The 6,812-nt window shown below is 34.1% G+C and overlaps 1 long non-coding RNA gene across 1 annotated transcript; it reads right to left on the bottom strand.

The window, feature by feature from the left end:
• Positions 1–3,736: 3,736 nt before the first annotated feature.
• Positions 3,737–5,507, bottom strand: LOC116071400. The gene is made up of 2 exons (XR_004110874.1): positions 5,225–5,507; positions 3,737–4,087 (listed from the first exon to the last, which is right to left on the bottom strand). It is a non-coding gene; the product is annotated as an uncharacterized LOC116071400 (long non-coding RNA).
• Positions 5,508–6,812: the final 1,305 nt, after the last annotated feature.

The following is a 6,812-nucleotide window of genomic DNA, read 5'->3' as shown; positions in this document are numbered from 1 at the left end:
AAGTGCTGCATTAGGAGCACTGTAGGACTCTCTGCTGGAGTACTGGGAGACTGTCAGCAGCAAAATCCTTGTGAAAGACTGACTCCCTCTTTCAGAAGTCATTAGTTGTCAGCAATCTTCTCTGTAGGAGTGGGACTCCATGAGTAAATTCAGTCATGATTACTATAGATTCATAGTTGCATTGGTGTTTTCCTCTCTGTCTTATGCCAAAAAGAATAATGCACAATTTACCAAGAATATCCCCAGCATCATTCTTTTCAGGTCTGTGATCCCTAATTTTTCCTGGTCTGAACTTGTTTGCCCATTATTAACTTTATAAATATGAATGTTCAATGTGCTCAGATGCCAAATAAATACTAGTCTTACCTCAATACATATGGCCTTAATTGTTTAATATCTTCTCATAGAAAAGAAATAATGATACTTTATGTAGATAGTTCTAATTCCACAATGGAATACAATAAAATACAATGTTATATATAATATATAATGACATAATATATATGCTATATATTTATATAGTATATAAATACATGTATATGATATATATTGTATAAATAATTACAAATACATACTTACATACAAATCATGTATGAATAACCACACTATTCCTGGGGTTCAACATATGGTTAAATTCACTAATTTTCTGTCATATAATACAAAATGGTACAAGACTTGCAGCAAAAGTGAAGTATGGAGACTGACAAAATTATTGGCAGAATGCTTTCAAAGACATTGTAAATGATAGAGAATGAAATGAAATGAACTTATTTTAAAAGATAAGGGAATCATCTTTCATTTTAAGAATTTTAATAAAATATATAATTGATATTCATACTTTCAGTGAGATATATATAACAGTTTCATGAGTTAATCAATTAAAAATTTTCCATGCATTTACAGTTATTTTCCTTGTAAATAACTGGTCTTCATCTCAGTTTTTTTCCACATTGAGTTTGCTCCTTCAAACAAGAAGTGAGGATGGGCACAGGTGAGTGGGGTGGAGGTATGGGATGTGGAACAGTGGGAGTGTGAGGGGATAAAATATGGAGTGTAAAAAATAAAATAATTAATAAAAAATAAATATAGTAAGCAAATTATCAGAAATAAGAAAAATAGGGTGAAGTTGATTGGCTTGGTTTTCAGAATACCTTCTGTCTCATCATGAGAACTTGATTCCAGGTCTCAACATACCCATAAATGCTGAGTGCAGAGCCCATCAGTAACTCTGGCTAGCTGGATCAAAAGATAGAACTCCATTGCTTTGCTAGGGAGCCAGCCTAGCAGAAACATTAAGTTCCTTGTTCAGTGAGAAACTGTCTCAAAACTACAGAGGAGATTGATAGAAGAATTTAGACAATGTCAACTTCTGCCCTGCACACATAGGTGAGTGTTTTATATACACATAATGTAACACACACACATATACTCTGCCTCTCTCTGTCTCTGTCTATCTCTCCCTGTCTTTTTTTCATCCCTCTCTTTCTTTGTACATACATACAAAAGGCATCAAGCAGTGACCATTAAAGCTCTAATTGTAGAAATGACCTGCAAATATAAATTAATGGTTGTGTGTGTGTATGTGTGTGTGTGTGTGTTTGCGTAAAAAAACAATGGAATGAAATAAAAATAATACCTTGGGCAATTATTCTAGGGAGGGAAGCAGAGTAGTTGACAACATGCTGAAATAAAATGAAAATTTACCTTTTTTTTTTTTTTTAAAGGAAGATGGCAGAAATACCAAACAGACTTAATTATCCAATCCGGTACAAGCTTTTACTTACCCCTTCCTCTCCCCTCTCTAGAGGGACACACTGAGACACACTTCATCTTCCTACAGATCATACAAATTTAACTGAGTTCTGAGTAAGCAAGAAAAATGACCATACTTTCTCTGCCTGATGCAGAAAATCTCCAGCATGAGGAGACAAAGGATTGGTTGTGTCCCAGGAACACCAGAAAGCAAGGAAGTATATGAATCTCCACCCTCATTCCAAATTCCAACCAGAGCACCCCTCATTTCCCTGAACCAACATGGTTTCGAACATTCCTATCTTCTCAAGCTTCCCTCGTATTTTCTCTTCTTCAGTTCTGTTTATCGTTCCTATAACTCTAGGGATAACTTCAGTACATTCCTCTATATTTTGTTGTTTTTGAAGAGTAACATGAATTGCTTTGTTATATTCTTGCTCCTGTGATAAAACGTAAACAAAAGCAACTTTAACCAAAAGGAAAAGGTTAATTTCAGCTTGGATTTCCATTACTGAAAAGGGTCAGAACAAGAACTAAAAGCAGGAGTCTAACATAAGAATATCAATCAGAGTCTTGAAAAAAATCACTTACTGGCTTACTGCCTCTGGAATATTCCCAAATAACACTCATACATCATAGGTCACATGAATAGGGCTATCATTATACACAGTGAGCTAGGGTTGCCCATGAAGTTAATCAAATGGATGATTCCAAGTAGAGTCAGATACTCATCATATTCCCAGCCCAATAATAAAAACACCCATGATTTCTGGGTATTTGCTGAGCTATGGCCTATTATGTCAATAATAGTCAGGAAAAGGTCCCACAAACAATCCTACAAGTCAGATTATATTGTTCAAGGCAATCCTCCAACAGAGACTCGCTCAAATAACTCTGGACTGTCCAGTTAGCAGCTAAAATTAGCAACAGGAGCCATGTGTGTGTGTGTGTGTGTGTGTGTGTGTATGTGTGTGTGTTTACACACTCCTAGGTAACTTACTATAATCCTTTATACTACATTCAGATATATTTGTATACATCACTTGAAGGCTAACAATATATAACTGTATTTGGCATACATTCTACACCTGCAAGAATTGTTTCTTCATACAATAATTCTGCTTGTTCTAAACCACATCATGGACAAATATGGTTCTGGTATTAAACACAGAATAATATAGAACATTTGATTGTAGAGATATATTTTCTGAGGGAGACTTGACTCTATAAAGTCTGCTCAGTTTCTTCAAAAACTATGTCAAGATTGCAGGTAATGAGCTTGAAGAACACTATGGAAGTGTGGAATAGCATATGACATGTGTGCATGTAACATCTAAATAATTATAAAGTAATATATGGTGTGAAAACATACAAGTCTCTAATTATGTCAATTATTATGAATACATACTTCAATTTATAAATATAGCATATAGCTTTGGCATACTATTGCTTTAAAGTCTTATTAGGTAGGCACACATACACATGTGCACAAGTTTTGTTACATTATTGCTTGGGGAGACATGGAAAACTGTTACTATCCAGCAGTAACGTTAAGGAATTCGTTACCTGGAAATATGGAGTTAGATATAGATAGGAGGGGATAAAAGAGATAGGAAGAGGCCATACTGTACCTTACCCACGTGGGATGATAAAAATTAGACAACACGAGCTGAGGTCACTCAGTCATCTTGAACCTTTTTTGAATACCTTTGTTCCCAGCAACAGGTAGAATAAGTCAGGCAAAACCACACCCCCAAGTACGTCAGCACATCAGTCCAATCAGCGACTTCCTTTTTTCTCTGCAGAGGTGGAGCTTTTGAATGTAACTGGAACCAGGTTGGAGGCGTGGCAAATAGCAGGAGATGGGCAGAGAGGTGTGGCTATGAGAGGCAAGCCTCAAACCAGGAAGGTAACAGAAAACCATCTGCTCCTACCAGACTGAGACATGATCACAGACCAAGGATAGACTATCACTAACATCCAATATGATGAAAAACAATGGGTTTAATTTGGGTTAGTTACAGGAGTGTGGGTAAGCAATACTTGCATGTACAGAGATTAATGAAGGGCAGGTACAGCATCAATCCCCACTCCAACAAGAGTGCCTGCTCATGGAAGCTCTAAAGCTGTAGAATGGCAGCCCTGCAGTTTGGAGAGGATCCTTCACAGATTGTTGAATTGATCTGAGCCTCTTCTGGGCACCTTGCTGTTCCCTGCTTCTTTCAGCCAGTTGGGTCAATTTCAGCCATGAAATGGGTATTACTGTGGGGCATTACATTTTGATGCCTTTTTTCCTTGAATATTGATTGACTAATATATGCATTAAATCTATTTCCTAGAATAAATAATCAAAAAGTAATCTAGTTATTTATAAAATATCAGAGAATATAGGGAAAACACTAGCTGTAGATATAGTATACAGAAAGATACCTCATATTCAATAAATGCATACAAAGCTGAGGGATTATTAAGAGAAGCAAATCCAAGAAACAGATGAATTCATTTTATCACTAATACGCTGAGAATCAGAGATTTTGAGCTTTATGGAACCAGAAAAATATGAGAATTAAGTAATAACATCCATAAATATATACATGCCTTGCAATACATATCATCTGTAAATATCAATGATAATGTGTGAATAGGAACTACAGAAAGTTTAAAATGTGGAATTCAAGAAGAAATTCAGATGCAATAACATTGGTAATGGAAATAGTTTGTAACCATCACTGAGAACTAAAGTAGAAACTACAAATTAGTTTACATTGATTAGCCTGGTGACAGTATTAAAGGGCTCAAAAAGAACAGTCAAACACTGCATGTATTAGATATGAAGAAATGACATTGTCCCCGAAGTCTTCTCTAGCATTATGTTTGATAAAAAATTGAAAATACTTTCCTTTTCACTTTCTTCCAAACATAATACCAGAGACATCTGAAAATAAAAATTCTGTCAATTTTATTGAATCAACAGGTGTTTCATTTAAAAAGCTAAACACAATCAATCTACTTTGTTACTAGACATAAACAAGCTAAAATAATTTTTCATTCAATTTGAGGAATTATCAATCCAGTTCTAAAGGTAAAAGTTATTAAAATGTTATTAAAATGATATATTTATAAAATAGCTTTAAATAATTTGTCTCATGTCAAAGTAGAAAACAAAAATAGACACATATAGTAAGTAACTTTGAGAAGTCAAAGCTATTAGTCTCAAATGAATACTCTTTAATTTTATAAATCTAGGCAGAAGTATAAATCATTATATTTACATTATTAATAAAATTAAGGATATGTTTATAAAGTGCCCTTCTTTTTCCCTAATTATTTTTCATCAGGGTTATGCAACTTTCCTTGGAGGTTTGAAGAAATGGTCATTCACCCCTATAGAGTAGGGATGTAAACCCAAAGTCTAGCTCATTGGAGCAATAATTATATAAATTTTATTTTGAGAGTCAGGGATGAGACATACATATCTGCATTTTCCTGAAGCCCCTTAAGAGCAGAGGTGACTCCTTGGGTACCAGAATCACTGCATCTTCTTGTGCAACATACAGGTAGAATCTCCTCTCTACTGCAGTGGTTTAGTAGTTTCTGTAACCTTGGGAAGAAGCCTTCTCTGTCATTTATGCTGCCAAGTTTGCTGAAGCTTGTAGGTTTCTTTAGCTTTTTGAGTCTTATATGTTTTTTCCTACTAAGAGGGAATAATTCAATTCAGGTGAAGCAGTGTCTAACAAGGTGCTTCAATGTGTCTTTCCACACCCAGCCCTGAGTATTCTGTGTCAATGACATCACAATTGCAATCCTATTTTGTCTTCTCACTATGTTCTTTATGATTGCCTCATCTCAAAATTTCATTAAACAGGGTTTTCCTTAGAATTCATAAACAAAAATATTAATGATGAAGAGGCCTACTGAAAGGTGTTGAAAATATAATAGGTATGACCAACACATTGTACATTATATCCTGATGTAAATAACCTACTTCCCTTGGGATTTAAAAAAAAGAACTTTCTTATTTCTGGTTATTATGATTACTTCTCAGTGCTTTTAACATTAAACATTTTATTAAATAATGTGGTTTACTTATTTCAATGTACTAAGTTTCAATATGTATCCCTTTGGTGACTATCCATACTGAGAGTGACCACGCTGTCATATCACCAAAGAAATTCTCATTTATAACCTCACATTCATGTGTAATGGCAGAATATAAGATTATAATTACCTATGGAAATAAATACATATGTAAATAAACTAATAATATGAACAGGAAGTTATGATTGGTTCTTATTTAAACCATTTAAACCATAAATTTACAAGATCAATTTCAAAATTAAAAGGTAATTTTCAATTGGGATCCCAGAGGTCTCTCAGTCAAAGCTAACAACTAAGCAACATACACTACCTGGTAAGAGATCCTCTGACATATATACAGCAGAGAACTGCCTGGTCTAACCTCAATTAGAGAAGATACACCTATTCTTCTAGAGACCTGAGTTCCCAGGAAATGTGTAAGTCCGGTGGGGTAAGTGTAGGTGGTGGGTACATCCTCTTGGAGATGGGGGAAGAGGTATGGAATGAGGAAAAATCAGAGAGAATACCTGGAGGAGGATAGTGACTGAACTGCAAAAAAGATTAAGTAATAACAACAATAATAATAATAACAATAATAAATAAAAATATCACTCTGTTTTCATTCTTAAATTTTTATAATGAAAATCCATATCCACAGTTATCATTCTGTATTTCTTAGAAATTATGTAGATTGGATTTCTTAAAATTTTAATTATATCCCATTTATTTTTTGAAATTCTAGTACTAAGTTTTGTTGACATCATGAAATCGAAAGCTAAATTATTAATGCAAGAACTTATGTGAGTACCCATATATAAGAGAAAAGACCAACACACAGTTTGATTTTAGCTCTTCTGAATTTGGTAACAAAGAAAATTAGCAAAAACTGTCATTAGTATTTTGATCTATTGAAATAGATCAAATATCAATAAATAAAATAAACATATACAAACTTTCAGTCATGAGTTTATTTTTTTTACTGG

The sequence above is a fragment of the Mastomys coucha genome, unplaced genomic scaffold (assembly GCF_008632895.1).
Source record: "Mastomys coucha isolate ucsf_1 unplaced genomic scaffold, UCSF_Mcou_1 pScaffold22, whole genome shotgun sequence".
NCBI lineage: Eukaryota > Metazoa > Chordata > Mammalia > Rodentia > Muridae > Mastomys > Mastomys coucha.
Note: the sequence above shows the minus strand (reverse complement) of the source record. Positions and strands in the feature narration are given on the sequence as shown.